Source organism: Pseudophryne corroboree, chromosome 1, assembly GCF_028390025.1.
Source record: "Pseudophryne corroboree isolate aPseCor3 chromosome 1, aPseCor3.hap2, whole genome shotgun sequence".
In the NCBI taxonomy this organism is placed as follows: Eukaryota; Metazoa; Chordata; class Amphibia; order Anura; family Myobatrachidae; genus Pseudophryne; species Pseudophryne corroboree.
The window spans coordinates 842,874,325-842,894,847 of NC_086444.1; positions in this window are offsets into that span (position 1 = coordinate 842,874,325).

A 20,523-nucleotide genomic window follows, 5' to 3' on the forward strand; every position below is an offset into this window, starting at 1 on the left:
AACTTGTCACTGACTTATTATGAATGCGCTGCAGGTGACGTATAAGGGAGGATGTTCCGAGGTGGTTAACGTCCTTACCCCTACTTATTACAGCTTGACAAAGGGAACACACGGCTTGACACCTGTTGTCCGCATTTCTGTTGAAATACCTCCACACCGAAGAGCTGATTTTTTGGGTATTTTCACCTGGCATGTCAACGGCCATATTCCTCCCACGGACAACAGGTGTCTCCCCGGGTGCCTGACTTAAACAAACCACCTCACCATCAGAATCCTCCTGGTCAATTTCCTCCCCAGCGCCAGCAACACCCATATCCTCCTCATCCTGGTGTACTTCAACACTGACATCTTCAATCTGACTATCAGGAACTGGACTGCGGGTGCTCCTTCCAGCACTTGCAGGGGGCGTGCAAATGGTGGAAGGCGCATGCTCTTCACGTCCAGTGTTGGGAAGGTCAGGCATCGCAACCGACACAATTGGACTCTCCTTGTGGATTTGGGATTTCGAAGAATGCACAGTTCTTTGCTGTGCTTTTGCCAGCTTGAGTCTTTTCATTTTTCTAGCGAGAGGCTGATTGCTTCCATCCTCATGTGAAGCTGAACCACTAGCCATGAACATAGGCCAGGGCCTCAGCCATTCCTTGCCACTCCGTGTGGTAAATGGCATATTGGCAAGTTTACGCTTCTCCTCCGACAATTTTATTTTAGGTTTTGGAGTCCTTTTTTTACTGATATTTGGTGTTTTGGATTTGACATGCTCTGTACTATGACATTGGGCATCGGCCTTGGCAGACGACGTTGCTGGCATTTCATCGTCTCGGCCATGACTAGTGGCAGCAGCTTCAGCACGAGGTGGAAGGGGATCTTGATCTTTCCCTAATTTTGGAACCTCAACATTTTTGTTCTCCATATTTTAATAGGCACAACTAAAAGGCACCTCAGGTAAACAATGGAGATGGATGGATACTAGTATACAATTATGGACGGACTGCCGAGTGCCGACACAGAGGTAGCCACAGCCGTGAACTACCGTACTGTACTGTGTCTGCTGCTAATATAGACTGGTTGATAAAGAGATGTCGTAGTATGTATGTATAAAGAAGAAAGAAAAAAAAACCACGGTTAGGTGGTATACAATTATGGACGGACTGCCGAGTGCCGACACAGAGGTAGCCACAGCCGTGAACTACCGTACTGTACTGTGTCTGCTGCTAATATAGACTGGTTGATAAAGAGATGTCGTAGTATGTATGTATAAAGAAGAAAGAAAAAAAAAACCACGGGTAGGTGGTATACAATTATGGACGGACTGCCGAGTGCCGACACAGAGGTAGCCACAGCCGTGAACTACCGTACTGTACTGTGTCTGCTGCTAATATAGACTGGTTGATAAAGAGATGTCGTAGTATGTATGTATAAAGAAGAAAGAAAAAAAAACCACGGTTAGGTGGTATACAATTATGGACGGACTGCCGAGTGCCGACACAGAGGTAGCCACAGCCGTGAACTACCGTACTGTACTGTGTCTGCTGCTAATATAGACTGGTTGATAAAGAGATGTCGTAGTATGTATGTATAAAGAAGAAAGAAAAAAAAACCACGGGTAGGTGGTATACAATTATGGACGGACTGCCGAGTGCCGACACAGAGGTAGCCACAGCCGTGAACTACCGTACTGTACTGTGTCTGCTGCTAATATAGACTGGTTGATAAAGAGATGTCGTAGTATGTATGTATAAAGAAGAAAGAAAGAAAAACCACGGTTAGGTGGTACACAATTATGGACGGACTGCCGAGTGCCGACACAGAGGTAGCCACAGCCGTGAACTACCGTACTGTACTGTGTCTGCTGCTAATATAGACTGGTTGATAAAGAGATGTCGTAGTATGTACGTATAAAGAAGAAAGAAAAAAAACCACGGTTAGGTGGTATACAATTATGGACGGACTGCCGAGTGCCGACACAGAGGTAGCCACAGCCGTGAACTACCGTACTGTACTGTGTCTGCTGCTAATATAGACTGGTTGATAAAGAGATGTCGTAGTATGTATGTATAAAGAAGAAAGAAAAAAAAACCACGGTTAGGTGGTATACAATTATGGACGGACTGCCGAGTGCCGACACAGAGGTAGCCACAGCCGTGAACTACCGTACTGTACTGTGTCTGCTGCTAATATAGACTGGTTGATAAAGAGATGTCGTAGTATGTACGCATAAAGAAGAAAGAAAAAAAAACCACGGTTAGGTGGTATACAATTATGGACGGACTGCCGAGTGCCGACACAGAGGTAGCCACAGCCGTGAACTACCGTACTGTACTGTGTCTGCTGCTAATATAGACTGGTTGATAAAGAGATGTCGTAGTATGTATGTATAAAGAAGAAAGAAAAAAAAACCACGGTTAGGTGGTATACAATTATGGACGGACTGCCGAGTGCCGACACAGAGGTAGCCACAGCCGTGAACTACCGTACTGTACTGTGTCTGCTGCTAATATAGACTGGTTGATAAAGAGATGTCGTAGTATGTATGTATAAAGAAGAAAGCAAAAAAAAACCACGGTTAGGTGGTATACAATTATGGACGGACTGCCGAGTGCCGACACAGAGGTAGCTACAGCCGTGAACTACCGTACTGTGTCTGCTGCGACTGGATGATAAATAATGATATAAAAAATATATATATATCACTACTGCAGCCGGACAGGTATATATATTATATAATGACGGACCTGCTGGACACTGTCTGTCAGCAGAATGAGTTTTTTATAGAATAAAAAAAAAAACACCACACAAGTGAAGTCACACGACGAGTGTTTAACTTTTTCAGGCAATCACAATATAGTATACTACTAACTATACTGGTGGTCAGTGTGGTCAGGTCACTGGTCAGTCACACTGGCAGTGGCACTCCTGCAGCAAAAGTGTGCACTGTTTAATTTTAATATAATATGTACTCCTGGCTCCTGCTATAACCTATAACTGTGACAATGCTAAATTCCTTTGTCGTATAACCAACCCTTTATGAAGTCTAAGAACACTGTACGCTGTTTACTTAAGAAGTATCGTATGGGTACGCTAGTTGCGTAACGATCGCTCAGCCGTAGGCGAGACGCTCAAGCGTCACGTTCGCTCACGGCCCAGAGATCACAGGACAGAATGATTCGCTATGGCGTAGCGGTTCGCTCGAGACCACGAGGAGATCACCAGCGGCGCAGACGCTCACAACGCTATACTTTTATGTCTAAACCTTATACCAATGAAATACACAGAATACCTTAATGTGAATACAGGGTGTAAGTGCAACCTTGTGTAACCTGACTAACTACAAAGCTGCTTGAGCGTCACCGACGCTCAAGTGAACACATTACACTATAGGAAATACACAGATACTGGTTTAGGGTCCAAAGCCTATTAACTGTATTATATCTAATATACTTGTAAAAGAGAATCACAGTACAAATGATACACTACAATATAACAGAGACTACCTAACCAGATAACTACACAAGAAATACAATACAATTACTATTTATGGGAAAATGGAAGGGGAAGAGAAGAAGAGAGAGATAGAGAGAAATGGCTCATGATAACATTAAATAAGAGACAACATGGTTGCAGATAAAACTACACATGTGAGAGACAATCGCTGCGCAGTTAGTCAATGCTGAATACAGCATGGGATGGAAGCTAGACTCCATTTTGAGAAAACTCCCATAATTCTAAAGACTGCACCACATGCCTGAAAGGGGGAGGGGAAGACATCCAGCAGCAGCCATTTTAGATTTGCAGGTCCAAACACATGGCACTCTATACTAAACCACAATCACATAGCAGAAAACACAAGACTCCATTTTCTTCCAAAATGTCCAAGCCTCAAAACAATGCATATGTTCTGATTTTACAATTCCAAACCATCTAAAACACCTTTCACAATGTAATCCAACTTCCTAGAACCATCTCATAATTTCACATCCCAAACAACTTCAGTATCTCAATAACCAGAGCATATTCATCACAAGACCAGATCACAATGTAATTAACACAAACGTAACTGCATGGTGGTATTTATGATTAACAGGATATATATATTATAACTAACCAGCACAATCTATTTTAAATCTCCATAGGCAAGCAAATACCACAAATACTATGCTACAGATTGTATACTGTTCCAATTCATCACGGACTTCACAGAGTATCCACAAACACCCAACAATCACACAACCAAGTTACAATATCCTATTTAAACCAGAAAGCAATCTATCTGTTTCCTTATCTAGCCATGTGAGGTTCAATACTTAGCCTTTAGTTTGGAGGATGTCCTGGGGATTCAGCCGCCATGCTGCTGGGTGCTAGGTAGCTGTGTGTGTGAGTGAGTGTAGCTACATTACATCTGTTCTCTGAGGCCACACCTGACCACTACCTTCCTGTTTGACCAGTACCTGGGGGAGGGGTCTTTCTTTCTCCTTTGTATTGAGTCACCATTCTCTTTGTATGTGCTAATCAGGTTCAGCCCTGAAAACTTAGTAAAAGGTTGTCTTGAGCATCCATTGTTCTAACAATATGATCTTAGCTTTTATACATATAATCATATCTATCCGCTGCAATGTCCCACAACAACACAACAGGCCTCAAACTAACCCACACCTCATTCTGCTTGCTTCAATACCAAACATGATGTGTTTATCTGGTTCGGTTCGAATGATACACATCCATGACATTAATTCATTAGCCAATTCTAAATCTCCATGATGTCTGGTGCTGTTCATTATTATAACCATGTACTGTATGAAACAAGTGCCGAATCCATCTCAGTGCCATGTCCGAGCAAATGCGTGTGTTTCCATATATTGCTGTGCTCGCTGCGCATATTTGCAAGTATAGCGACTTATATGTGTGCAGTTTATATGGTCTCTCTATGTAATATTTTTGACTTTGACAGTCCACCCTTTGGCAGTCACCAATAACTGCCACTTCCTAAAACATTTCAAAAAGAGAAAAATATATGTCAGGGGTTAATACATTTCCATGGTTGGGTAAGGGAGGAGAGAGGAGAAGGTGTGAAGAGGGTATGACCTAGTGAGATAGCAGAAGCATGTGTGTATGAATCCATGTTTGGGGGGTCATGTATCATCGTGCCGTACGTGTTGTACATCAAGCTTCGAGGTATTGCGAAGTATACATTTGAATTCCTTCTTATCCCGTACTAAGGGTCTGTGGATGGGCTGTCAAACTTTACCGAGCTCATTTCGGCTGTGGTTGTAACAAAATGGGGGAGCACATTTTAGTTGATGATACATGAATGGGGGAGGTATGTGGTTGCTGATATCTGTGCCTGTATTCCCTATCGACTATGTGTGTCATTACCTGAGGGTTGTAGAGATGAAGATAAAGAACACTTATGGAAAATGCAATGATATTCTATGTCAGGGAAATGTACATCTGTCGTTGAAGTTGTGTTCGGTATCTGTTGAGAGTCGTCTTCTTTGCGCTGTATTGCTCTTTGGGCATGAGCAAATAGCTTTGTCAGTGCCATCAGATTTACAAAAAATGTTGGGCTAGCGTGAGTTTAAAATACTAGGGAAACTGGGGATCCATGGCAAAGTTCATCAAGTGTCCATATCATAGGTCGTCAAAACTTCATCTTTGGTTCTTGTCTGTTGTCTGTATAGCGTCTCATCAACTTCCTCGTCCAAGGGGGTCTTTGTATCTTGGAGAAAAACAGAAAAACAGGTGAAAGAAACGGACCGTATAATCGCATTTTCATCACATCATGGTTTCTATCATTGAGTCATATACCAAATCCAGGTTAATTACAGTTTCCTCACTCCTTAGACTCATTACCTCAGGTAGTACTTTTCCAATACAACACAATCCTTCAGAGTTTGGGGCAAGCCGCTCATACGCCTTTCTCCCGCATATGAAATATGCGTCATCGGGGAGAACATAAGGGACGGAGAAGGACATGACCATGTTACAAACCTTCCAGGTGAAATCTCCTGACCCTAATTCTTCCATCTGCTTAATACACGTATCAGTTTGTACGATATGTGCACAGTATCCTGGTGATACCTCTCCAACTCTAGTAATCCTATTTCCTAAGGTATATCGATACCGGAAAGATTTTCCTCTACTGGCTATGTGGCGTACAAGCTCTGTATCTGTAGGCATTCTATCTGCTCTGTGTGAAAAGGTCATGGTAAGGTTGCTCCATGACACTTCCCAATTTCCCGGCTTACGGGGATTGGAGATATTAAAACATAAGAGGGACCTATCCACATGGTATTGGTGGAGCTTCAAACTAGGAGGGCTGGAGATGTTAAACCTCCGGTCCACCGGTCTCCCACCCCTTAGCTCAAGTACCTCCCCTAACGTTAAAGGAAATGGTACTAGCCCTGATTTGCTATGACCCTGAGGTACTTGAGAGCATACCCAACAATCTGTTTTATTTAACACGTTACCCACTAAGGAGTGATGGTCACTCAATGGATGCTGGTCCATATGGATATTAAGACTGGATTGGCATTTCTTTATGCATCCATCTTCAACCATTGTCACAGAGCCTACAGATACAGTTTTTCTTTTTTTTGAACTAACAATCCTTCAAAGAAAATGTTTACAGATAACATGGTTGTTAGATCGTGCCCGGTACTCGCCTTTGCTTGGTGATTGGGTTGCTATTGGAATTTTACACCTCCGTCTCAGTCATCAGGACCTTTCTGGATCCTTTCTCGACCTCACTGGTACTCTCACCGAAACAGACTGCTCTGGTCAACATCATGGTTAACGGGAAAATCCATATCACAGTCTCTTGGGGCAAGTCCATCTTACAGGAGGAGAAAAGAAGAAATTTGTAATGGGGGTATAAGAAAACAGTTTGAGGGGGAGAGAACTTGTTACGATAATAAGTTCTCTCGTCTTGTTGTTCTTCTTGTTCTGCTGTCCTCTCAAAGGTGCTGTCTCTCAGTCTTCCAAACGAACATTCTGGTGATGCGATATTCCTTCCTAACCGGCGATCTTTCTGTAAGGAGAAAAAAAATCTGGCATTACCATTGGTCCAACTGAGGGGTGACATACCATCTTTAAACCATGGAAACATGAGTGGGAAGAGAGAGACAACAAAAAAAAAAAAAAAGAGATAGAGAACAATTCATGTGCATATATACATTACATAACTCGACAATAACCATCAATAAGAAAAGAGAAACAAAGCATTTTTAAACATTGTCAACATTAAGAAAACATAGTTAGCATTAGAAAAACATTGTCAGACTTATTAGGCTGTCATATCTATGTGTCTACTGGTCTCCTTGAGCAGTCCCTCCCCACCAGCACCTGCATTACTCCACTGTCTGTATCTGGCCAGAAATACATTGTGGCGGAGGTCATGCTGGGGTTTGGTAGACTTCTGCAAGGACCAAGCGGATATGCAATGTGTGAATTCTTACCAATACTCGTCAGAGATGGGGATAGAGAGAGAGAGAGAAAAAAAAAACATTTCACTGATACATTTACAACGTTTCACCTGGTCATTCCTGTGTCTTTCAGTGAATGACCTCCCAATTTATTAACCGTTACCTCAGGCTTACCATCAGTCGTATGATCACCTTTCTGGACTACCTATCATGGGTGTGGCTCAAAATTCTTCCTATATGATCCCTGATTATAATTTGGTGTGTCATAACTTTTGCTCATTTTCATGTCTAGGGGGTCTGATTTTATGTGGGCTATTGCAGTTACTGGCATAATGCCCTTCTCTTTTGCACAGATCACAAATCCTTAAGTTCCTCCATGTGCCAATGGCCTGGGGTTTTGGTTGATTTGATGCCTCCTCAAACGCTTGGATGCTCATCACCATCAACCGCTTTCCCTGTACCTACCTGATTCCTTGGATACCATGATTATGTCGTTGTCTAGGGGGTTGGTATACCTTCTGTGAATCTTTGATCATACAGTTAGATCTTTCCTAGGATCTGGGTAATCAGACATGATTGATCTCAATTCTGTCCGGGACCAGGGATGGCGCATTGCACTGTCCTTGACGGGAATGGTTCCCTGATCGTCAGTCTTCCCATTGGGGACTGTGATCACCCTGACAGGACTAAACTCAATTACATCACCTTGTTTTGGTCTTATAATATGGGGTACATTTGTTTGTGCGTGATATAAAACATTGTACGTACCTGTGGACACGACCTCACCTGACCCTCCGTTAGGGGGTTTGATTATTGCCTTTACCAATTTGGTCGCGTCCACCTGGATGTCTTGTAGGATGGCTTCTGGAAGAGGTGCCGACATCGTTCTGGGCTCACTTTCTTGTTGGTAATCCTGAGGGAAGTTTAACATGGGGTGCGACTTGCACAGGTTAACGTTTGTAATTTTTACACTTTCATTTTCATAAACATTATTACATTTAACACTTTCATTCTTAATACAGTTACTAAGTGCATTTTTATCGTACAACATTGTGCCATTTCTCTGCAACCATAATCCTCTTCAATGCCATGTCTCTCCTCTCAAGATGAAAGTTAGATATGTAAGTTACATTTCTTTGCATTTCACTTTCCTGTTGCCATAACTGCAAACAATCATCATGTTTAACTCGTTTCCAGGATTTTATGAGACTGATTCTTTGCCTTAAATTATGCAACACCTCTAAGTCAAAACTACCTATCCCGGGAAATGGTGCCTTATCCCCCGCAGTCATTCGTGTCCATTCATCACAAAAGGTCTCAGAGTGGGGACCATATTTCCCCCACATTACTAACCGAGCAGACCCTCGGGGTCTGCAAGCCTCTGGAGTCTGAATCCTGACCTCCGACCGTCTCTGTGTTGTGCACTTGGCTGCCATTGTGGACCGTTTTAACACAGAAAAACTTCCTAAAATGCACCAAACACAGAACTTCGTTGGAAATCCTTAAAGCTCTTCCACTGAACTTCTTCTGCTCCGGGTATCTCCGGTCCGCCTTCTAGCAGACACGTGTAGCCGTTGCAGGCCCTATCTCTAGAGATTTTCCTGAGAAAATTCCCTTCCTTTTTCTTTTACACAAATCACGCTTGCATGTGCTCCCTACAACACGTATGAGGGCAAGATTTACGCATGGATATACGACCTCATATCACGTTGCGTTATTGGTCACACATACAACCGTGCGGTCCAATCGTACCACTTATAGACACTTGTTGCCCATAAATGGTAGGATCATTGGAGTCTCCCTACTGTGCTCCAAAACAGCCAGAGCGTAATACAACGAAAACTTTATCACACTCTGTTGCACGTTTTCACTCAGATCGTGCTCATCACGTTCCACATAGATCACACAGATCACAAAGTCCACAAAGCGGAATTCAATACCGTTTTATCACATAGATCACAAAGTCCACAAAGCGGGATTCAATACACTCATACCGTTTTCAACCCACTATCATTCTTATAGTTTTCTGATCAGAAAAATCATTTCCCGTAGTCTGATAGCTCTCCCCAGAGGCGTTACAGTAAAGTAAGGTATTTAAACTAAATTTTGGAAACTGAACAAATGTGTGCTATTGTCTTGTGGCTTCTGTATCGCCTTACTATAAGCGATATTTCACTATATAAACGCTTACCAAACACCACACAGTATCTTCTATGCTGTGTGCTTGTTTTTTCTCAGCACGTTATCAATGCAAATGGCAAACAGGAAGGTGAGATGTGAAACTTACACAGATGAAAATGCAATTCTAAATTTAATCTAATAACATACATTGATGTAAGCACACGCATATAGATATTACATATAAGTACCAATCACTATTACTTATGATTGACTATGATATAGATTAAATAAATGCATAAAAAAAAAAAACTCATTAAATGATGATTTCTTTTTGACAGTGGATGGCTGATTGTTTCCTGAGTCAACTGAAAACCAGCCGCTCAGAAAAAAAAAAAATTTGACCTTCCCAAAATGGCCGCTGCTCCTCCCCCTTCCACCTCCATGAGGGTCACACAAAATGGTGGACAGACCATGCGGCCTCTTGTCACAAAGAAAGTCATCATTCAAAACTCCTAAAGTTATTCTAGGCCTGAGTGTGTAGTTGGCACCAAATTGAAATAAAAACCAGATTTTCAAAGACAACAGCGTACTGTTCTTACCTCCGGTCCCGGATTCCCTCAGCACCCTTTACTAAGCGAAACAGACGCTTATCCAATCAGCACTGCAAGGAATATGATCCCGCCCTTTGCTGATGGATAATGTCTGCTGATATTACCTAGCAGAGATATGTGAAGGATAGGACGAGTCCCCCAATTGACAATGCTAAATTCCTTTGTCGTATAACCAACCCTTTATGAAGTCTAAGAACACTGTACGCTGTTTACTTAAGAAGTATCGTATGGGTACGCTAGTTGCGTAACGATCGCTCAGCCGTAGGCGAGACGCTCAAGCGTCACGTTCGCTCACGGCCCAGAGATCACAGGACAGAATGATTCGCTATGGCGTAGCGGTTCGCTCGAGACCACGAGGAGATCACCAGCGGCGCAGACGCTCACAACGCTATACTTTTATGTCTAAACCTTATACCAATGAAATACACAGAATACCTTAATGTGAATACAGGGTGTAAGTGCAACCTTGTGTAACCTGACTAACTACAAAGCTGCTTGAGCGTCACCGACGCTCAAGTGAACACATTACACTATAGGAAATACACAGATACTGGTTTAGGGTCCAAAGCCTATTAACTGTATTATATCTAATATACTTGTAAAAGAGAATCACAGTACAAATGATACACTACAATATAACAGAGACTACCTAACCAGATAACTACACAAGAAATACAATACAATTACTATTTATGGGAAAATGGAAGGGGAAGAGAAGAAGAGAGAGATAGAGAGAAATGGCTCATGATAACATTAAATAAGAGACAACATGGTTGCAGATAAAACTACACATGTGAGAGACAATCGCTGCGCAGTTAGTCAATGCTGAATACAGCATGGGATGGAAGCTAGACTCCATTTTGAGAAAACTCCCATAATTCTAAAGACTGCACCACATGCCTGAAAGGGGGAGGGGAAGACATCCAGCAGCAGCCATTTTAGATTTGCAGGTCCAAACACATGGCACTCTATACTAAACCACAATCACATAGCAGAAAACACAAGACTCCATTTTCTTCCAAAATGTCCAAGCCTCAAAACAATGCATATGTTCTGATTTTACAATTCCAAACCATCTAAAACACCTTTCACAATGTAATCCAACTTCCTAGAACCATCTCATAATTTCACATCCCAAACAACTTCAGTATCTCAATAACCAGAGCATATTCATCACAAGACCAGATCACAATGTAATTAACACAAACGTAACTGCATGGTGGTATTTATGATTAACAGGATATATATATTATAACTAACCAGCACAATCTATTTTAAATCTCCATAGGCAAGCAAATACCACAAATACTATGCTACAGATTGTATACTGTTCCAATTCATCACGGACTTCACAGAGTATCCACAAACACCCAACAATCACACAACCAAGTTACAATATCCTATTTAAACCAGAAAGCAATCTATCTGTTTCCTTATCTAGCCATGTGAGGTTCAATACTTAGCCTTTAGTTTGGAGGATGTTCTGGGGATTCAGCCGCCATGCTGCTGGGTGCTAGGTAGCTGTGTGTGTGAGTGAGTGTAGCTACATTACATCTGTTCTCTGAGGCCACACCTGACCACTACCTTCCTGTTTGACCAGTACCTGGGGGAGGGGTCTTTCTTTCTCCTTTGTATTGAGTCACCATTCTCTTTGTATGTGCTAATCAGGTTCAGCCCTGAAAACTTAGTAAAAGGTTGTCTTGAGCATCCATTGTTCTAACAATATGATCTTAGCTTTTATACATATAATCATATCTATCCGCTGCAATGTCCCACAACAACACAACAGGCCTCAAACTAACCCACACCTCATTCTGCTTGCTTCAATACCAAACATGATGTGTTTATCTGGTTCGGTTCGAATGATACACATCCATGACATTAATTCATTAGCCAATTCTAAATCTCCATGATGTCTGGTGCTGTTCATTATTATAACCATGTACTGTATGAAACAAGTGCCGAATCCATCTCAGTGCCATGTCCGAGCAAATGCGTGTGTTTCCATATATTGCTGTGCTCGCTGCGCATATTTGCAAGTATAGCGACTTATATGTGTGCAGTTTATATGGTCTCTCTATGTAATATTTTTGACTTTGACAACTGGCACTGCAGTGCTCCCCAGTCTCCCCCACAATTATAAGCTGTGTGAGCTGAGCACAGTCAGATATATAATATATACATAGATGATGCAGCACACTGGGCTGAGCAGTGCACACAGATATGGTATGTGACTGTCTTGTACTCCTGGCTCCTGCTATAACCTATAACTGGCACTGCAGTGCTCCCCAGTCTCCCCCACAATTATAAGCTGTGTGAGCTGAGCACAGTCAGATATATAATATATACATAGATGATGCAGCACACTGGGCTGAGCAGTGCACACAGATATGGTATGTGACTGAGTCACTGTGTGTATCGTTTTTTTCAGGCAGAGAACGGATATATTAAATAAAACTGCACTGTCTGGTGGTCACTGTGGTCAGTCACTAGTAAACTCTGCACTCTCTTCTACAGTACTCCTAAGCTCCAGTAAATCAGGTCAATCTCTCTCTCTCTCTCTCTCTCCTAATCTAAATCACTGTACTCCCTAACAGCTGCTCCCCGTCCCCAATCCTCCCCACAATTATAACTAAGTCACTAAGTCTTTACTCTTTTCTACTATAACGGAGAGGACGCCAGCCACGTCCTCTCCCTATCAATCTCAATGCACGTGTGAAAATGGCGGCGACGCGCGGCTCCTTATATAGAATCCGAGTCTCGCGAGAATCCGACAGCGTCATGATGACGTTCGGGCGCGCTCGGGTTAACCGAGCAAGGCGGGAAGATCCGAGTCGCTCGGACCCGTGAAAAAAAACATGAAGTTCGTGCGGGTTCGGATTCAGAGAAACCGAACCCGCTCATCTCTAATTAGATTAGGAGACAAATAATGGCATCAAAATAGAATTTGACACTGGCGCAAAGTGTAACGTCATGTAAGGTGAACTACTTCAGCGCACAAACCCAAAACACTTGTTGACTGTTTTCACACTGTGAATCTAATTGCTTATTGTGGCCAGGTAATCAAAACCATTGGCGAAGCCACAATGCAATCCACAAATTTTCCACTTTAGTTTCACATACTGGACAATAGTGTCAAACCGCAGTATGTGCTCCCACACTTGTACCTCTGACCATGATGGACAGGTATAGGGAAGTAAAATCCTATGATAGCATTGACCATAATAAGGAAGTAAAATCCTATGACAGCATTGGGTGTCATTGCTACAGTAGTAGAAGCCACCCCGTGGGTGTCAGTTATGGTTGCTGCAGTAAAAAAAGATGGTTCAGAACATATCTGCATTGAACCTGTGCAACTAAACAAAGCTATAAAGAGTCAGCATCACACCCTCAGGGCTGTGGAACAAGTAATAGCTGATACTATAAAACCGATTTGTGCCATCTGCGCCGGTACGCGTATGTGCAAGGTCCTAAACTGAGTTCTCTTCAGAACGCAGTGTAAGACCTGGAGGGGGAGTGGGAACGGGCCATCGACACTCCGTTTTAGGGGCATGGTCCGGACAACAGAGGTAGAGATGAGCCGCGGTGGCTGCATGACATCACACTTAGCCGCTGTAACCCTTAACATGGCGGGTAGCTGTCTGCCTTCACATCTAGGCTGCGCAGGCAGAGGGCTACTCTAAATATGTGAAAGCATCGTCGCCGGGGGAGGGGACCTGGATACGGCATACGGGGCGGACTTGCCCTGTGCTGGGCATCCCCCCTGCATGTCAAAGAAATTGATAGTAGATGTGCTTTTTCTCACACATCTATGATCAAGTCTGAATTAGGCCCTATTGCATATGCACTGGCAATGAAGTATTTCAATTTTGCATAGGAGCAAGGGATATGACATACTCGCTTGGGGCTGCACCATGAAAAAATATGACAGACATCTCCGCAAGGTCCTCCAGAAAGTCTGTGAAACCAACATGCAGTTAAACCTTGACAATTGTCAATTCAGAGACTCTGAGATCCTGTATGTTGATCATCTCCTAACTTTAGAGGGTGTTTAGCAGGCATCACTAGAGTGGGTGTCACCCAGTGTGCCTTCTCACCCTGTCACCTCCAGTGCAGGACTTCATGTGCATGTAAGGTGTGTACGCTTGAGATATGGGGCATTGTCTCATGCCCACAAATCCATGTACCCTATTGTATGATGATTTGATGCACAGCTGTATGTCATGCCCCTGTTTTCATCATGCACTGCACTTGCCCAACAATCTCCTTAGCCTCCCCTGACACCATCCTTACAACCCCCTAGTGATGCCAGTGCTATCAGGACACAGACTAACCAACATGTGCCTACCACACAGATATGTTGAATCTGCAGCACTTTTTGTGTATGAATTTGAAAATTTCTGCCATACTAAAGTGAGTTCACAGCCCCTTCTTCCAGCTTTTGCACATCCACATTGAATAGTTTTGTTTGGACTGCCATACTGCTGCTATTTCTCGACTCAAGCATATGCTCACTTCTAGCCAGGTACTCCAATTTGTTGATGTGCATGCTGTGATCTCTGCAGATGACTCCCAGGATGGCACTGGTGCTGTCTGCTTGTAGCATAACAAACCCATAAGTTTTGTTTCCAGGGCCCTTACTTAGTAGCGTTACACTCAGATTGAAAAGTAACTGCTGACTTTAGTATTTTCTTATCAAGAGTTTCACACATTTTTCTATGGGCATCCAGTGCTGGTTGAGACAGACCACCAGCCCTTGATTACCATTCTCCACAAAGCCCTTCATACTGCCTTAGCACAAATTCAACATTTAATGCTCAAGCTTGAAAGGTACCATCTGGATATAGGCAAAGGTCGGATAGGCTGAGATGGCGCAACTAATTAGCAGCTGTTGAGGAGTGTCTAAAGCTCCTATAAATATACAGCAACTAGAGATAAAATGAACAGCACTTGGGGTTCCAGGATAAATTACATATATATAGACTCTGCTCCTGATGAAGGTGTAGGCTTTGTTACACGGAAACGCGTTGAGCTCATTGGACACCACATACATTTGGATAACATTTGGATTTTAACACAGACTGATACAAACCCGGACCAGCTTATACCTGAGTAACCAACAATTATTAGATGTTTAAGGAGATCAATTCCTACCTGCAGATTACAAGCAGTGATTGTCAGCAGGACTAAATGGACACTCTATCTTCAACTGAACTTTCTTCTCATTACTTGCTGGGTAATATACCAGAGTCTTTTTAATTCATTTTGTGGAAATCAGATTGGCATTGCACCTCAGAGAAACTGATCTAATATTCCCTCTGAATAATACGTGTATTTGAAATTGCCTATCCAGATTTATCCATATGATTACACACTATTAGTACTAAATGTTACGATTTATTAGTGTCACATTAATTGATACATAGTTGTTTTTATATAATTGTTTCATTAAACATATTTATTATCCAAACGCAGTCTATATATGTGTAATTTATCCTGGAACCCCAAGCGCTGTTCATTTTATCTCTAGTACCATCTGGATATGGTGTACAAACCTGGAAAGGACCTCACGTGCTCACCTCCTGGATTCAGGTGTCCCTGATGCTGATGATGACCTGGATGTCATAGATTTTGATGTCCTCTCCTCAAGATGCATGGGTGAGTGCTGTGATGCAACAATTAATGATGATCTCTGCCAATGGTTGTCTCCTCCAGGAAACTTTCTCATAAACTTAAGTCTTTCTTTGCCTTCCACAATGTATTAACTCTCTCACTTGGCATCTCCTGTGTGGTCAGCATTTTGTGCTAATTTATGCCCTCCAAGGTTTCTGTGCTCAGCAGGTCTACCAGGGGCTTCTTAAGTATGAGGCCACCATACAATGGGCTAAAGATGCCCTGTTTTGGCTCTCTATGACTTCTGACATTGAGTAGGTTTTCTCTGCCTGTGTATCCTGCAATGCTTTGTAGGCCCATTATGCTAAGAAACCGCTCACTCTCCATGAGGTTCCTGACATCCATTGATCCATTGTTGCTGCAGATCTTTCTGAATAGGGGGGGAAAGAGCACCTTGTGTTAGTGGCTTTATATTCTGGTTTGTTCAAGATATATTATCTTCCCAAACTGACAAGTGCTACTGTCCACAATAAAATAAAAATGCACTTGTATGCACGTGGCATACCTTGCAAGCTGTTACTGACAGTGCATTGTAGTTCATGAGTGGTAAGTTCCAGAATTTCAGGTCTTGCTAACCAATGTACAGTACAATGGATAAGCAGAAAATGCAGAATGTTCTGCAAAGCACCTGTTAAGACAAATCAGATAGTGATGGCTGTAACTGTTAGGCGCCGGGGTCCGCAATGTCCGCGCGGCCCGGCGCCTAGCAACTAGGGACGCCGTGCGCGTTCAGCCGCCGGCTTCCTAGCAACGCTAGACGCCGGGCGCGCTGAGCCGCACGGACCCTAGCAACGGGGACGCCACGGGTGGACCGCGTTCCCCGTTGCAGGGTCTAGTTACACACGCACACACACTTGTCTTCTGGCCGTGCAGCAAGGCAGCTGCACGGCATTAATACCAATCAGGCTCTGAACAGCTGATTGGAGGACTCCCTGCTAAATACCTTCTCAGTGCTTCTCACAGACGCCGGTAATAGCTTCCTGCATGCTGCTTTGGTTTGCTGAGAGTCTGTTCCAGTCCTGCTGTATCCGGTCATTCCTGTCCTCAGAAGTCCTGTTTCCGGGAGTTGTCATCTCATCCCAGGAAGTCGTTGGGTCCCCAGTAGTCCTGACTGATCACCTTTGAATATCGAGTGGTGTTTCGTGAGTTGCGGCTCTGCCGTGTGTTGCGGCTCAGCCGTTTTATCTTTACATATTTTGTCTTTGGAGCATTTGCGGAGGGTTCCGCTTCCACAAGTCCTCTCCGGAACTCGGCGGTGCCGGGTAGGAGAAGTGGACAAGTGGATATTTTGGTAGTCCTTTTCCCTGGCAGTTTTTCCGCACATATTCTAGTTTTTATTAGCTTGTAGCCCCTGGCCTGGTTGTTTAGTCAGAGGGCCCCTTGTTATCACCCTGTCTCGGATTTCCCTTTGTCTCTCATTAAGACCTGGGGGGGCATCGGAGTTGGGCAGACGTAATCCGCCCTTCAAACGCGGCTGCCATGGGCTCAAGCAACCGTAGTCTCGCAGGGGATTTCTGACAGCACGGGCGAGATAACGGAGTTAGGGCGCCAGGGGCTATTTTCCATTCCCGCTCCCTTCCCCAGCATTACGTTCCAGTGCTCCGGTCCTCGCAATAAGATCTCCTCAGACCAGAGTGCTGGAATCATAACATTATTACCGGCCCTACCAAAAATTAAAATTAAACAGGGCTTTAATTTTTTCCTCTCATTCAGTTTTTGTTAAAAAATTTTGGCCTCATGAATCCGACACGTTTAGGGCCAAACCCTGGCCAGCTCTTAGTCAATCAGATTCAAGAACTTACTCAGATGGTTCAGGATCTTTCTCTTCGGGTGAGGTCGCAGGAAGATCTTTTGCGAGCCTCCCCAAAGGGAGTCCCTGAACCAAAGATGCATTTGCCTGACCGTTTTTCTGGTGATAGAAAATAATTTTATAATTTTAAAGAATCCTGTAAACTTTATTTTCGTTTAAGACCTACTTCCTCTGGTACTGAATCTCAGCGGGTTGGGATTATTATTTCTTTACTCCAGGGGGATCCTCAGACCTGGGCATTCGGTTTAAGAGCAGAGGATCCTGCGTTGTTGTCAGTAGACGCTTTCTTTAAATCTTTAGGGCTTTTGTATGATGACCCAGATAGAGAGGCGTCTGCTGAAAGTCAGCTGCGCGCTCTCAAACAAGGTAGAAATCCTGCAGAGGTTTATTGTACTGAGTTTCGCCGTTGGTCGAACGACTGTGGCTGGAATGACCCAGCCCTGCGCAGTCAGTTTCGCCTCGGCTTATCAGAGTCTATTAAAGACAGTCTCCTCCAGTACCCCGCTCCTGAGACTCTCGATAAACTCATGGAGCTTTCTATTAAGATTGATCGTCGTCTCAGAGAGCGGAGAGCTGAAAGAGGAACATCTGTAAGGTCAAGTCCTTGTGTTTATTCCATTCCAGAAGACGTCGAGGAGCCCATGCAGATGGGTCTCTCCCGGCTGTCTCCTGAGGAAAAGACCAGAAGGCAAAATTCCGGTCTTTGTTTATACTGTGGTGGTAAGGGACATTTTGCTCGTAACTGTCCGAACAAGTCGGGAAACGCTTTGACCAGGTGAATTGTGAGGGGGTTCACCTAGGTCTGCAGCTTATCTCCTCGAATAACTCTCTTTTAGTCCCAGTTAAGGTTTCCTTTGACAGCCTCAGTTCTTTGGTGTCGGCTTTTGTTGACAGTGGAGCTGCAGGAAACTTTATGGATTTAACTTGGGCTAAGGCCTTAGGCATTCCACAGTTACCATTGGATAGGTGTGTCACCATGCATGGCTTAGATGGGAGTCCGCTTTCCAATGGGGTTATTACCCACCGTACACCTCCCGTAGTACTTACAGTAGGAGCCTTACACTCTGAAAATATCGAATTCTATCTAACACATTGCCCAGCAGTTCCAGTTGTTCTGGGTCACCCTTGGCTGGCCTTTCATAATCCCACCATTGATTGGCGGTCCGGGGAGATTTCCCAATGGGGTACATTTTGTGCTAAGGAGTGTATTTCGTTTCCAGTCAGAGTCGCAGCTATCATTTCAGAACTCATTCCTGGGGAATACCAGGAGTTTGCCGATGTATTCTCCAAAGGCAATGCGGACATTCTGCCTCCCCATCGGCCTTATGATTGTGCTATTGAGCTAGTTCCTGGTGCCGCATTGCCAAAGGGGAGATTATATGCATTGGAAACTTCGGCTATGAATGACTATGTTCAGGAGAGCTTACAGAAAGGATTTATTAGACCATCAAAATCCCCTTTAAGTGCTGGTTTTTTCTTTGTGGAGAAGAAGGATGGCTCGCTTAGACCATGCATAGATTTTAGAGCCCTGAATAAGATCTCAGTTAAAAACACCTATACTTTGCCATTGATTTCTGTACTCTTTGATCAGTTACGTTCTACTGTGATTTTTTTCTAAAATTGACCTGAGAGGAGCGTACAACCTCATCCGAATTAAATCTGGAGATGAGTGGAAGACGGCTTTCAGTTGGGTCACTACGAATACCTGGTGATGCCGTTCGGCCTGTCTAATGCTCCAGCAGTTTTTCAAGACCTCATAAATGATGTGCTCCGTGACTTCCTAGGGAAATTCGTGGTCGTTTATTTAGATGACATCTTGATTTATTCTGAATCGATGGAACAACATATCACCCAGGTGCGTCTGGTTCTTCAAAAGTTACGTGAGAATCATTTATATGCCAAGCTGGAGAAGTGTGAATTTAACGTCACGGAAGTATCTTTTTTAGGGTACATAATTTCCCCTCAGGGATTTTCGATGGAACCTAAGAAGCTCCAGGCCATCCTTAATTGGGCGCAACCCACCAATTTAAAAGCAATTCAGCGCTTTTTAGGGTTTGCGAATTATTATAGGAGGTTCATTCATTCTTTTTCTGACCTGGTTGCTCCCATTGTAGCTCTGACAAAGAAAGGAGCGGATCCTACCAACTGGTCGCATGAAGCTGAGTTATCCTTACGGGCCCTGAAACAAGCCTTTGTCTCAGCTCCAGTCCTAACACATCCTAATCCGGAATTGCCCTTTGTTGTGGAGGTTGATGCCTCAGAAGTTGGAGTGGGGGCCGTCCTTTCTCAAAAGGATCCGGAGTCTCTGGAGTTACATCCTTGTGCCTTTATGTCCAGGAAATTCTCCTCCGCTGAATCCAATTATGACATTGGTAATCGGGAGTTACTGGCGGTAAAGTGGGCTTTTGAGGAGTGGAGGCATTGGCTGGAAGGAGCAAAGCATACTATTTCGGTATTGACTGACCATAAGAACCTGCAATACATTGAATCAGCTAAACGGCTTAATGCCCGGCAGGCACGTTGGGCATTATTTTTTACTCGTTTCAAATTTATAATCACTTTCAGGCCTGGTTCCAAGAATACTAAAGCTGATGCCCTGTCACGTAGCTTTCTTCTGGTTCACAATAACAATCCTGTTGTTACCCCAATACTTCCATCTTCGGTCATCCGGGCAGGCCTCACACAGGATTTATTTACCCAGTTAAACCAGCTTCAACATCAAGCTCCTAGATTTACTCCTGCTGGTCGTCTTTACGTTCCGGAATTTTTGAGAGCTACTGTTTTAACTGAATTCCATGACAACAAAGTTTCAGGGCATCCGGGAATCACTAAAACATTGGAGTTAGTCTCTCGCTCAGTATGGTGGCCTAGTATTTCTAAAGACGTCAGG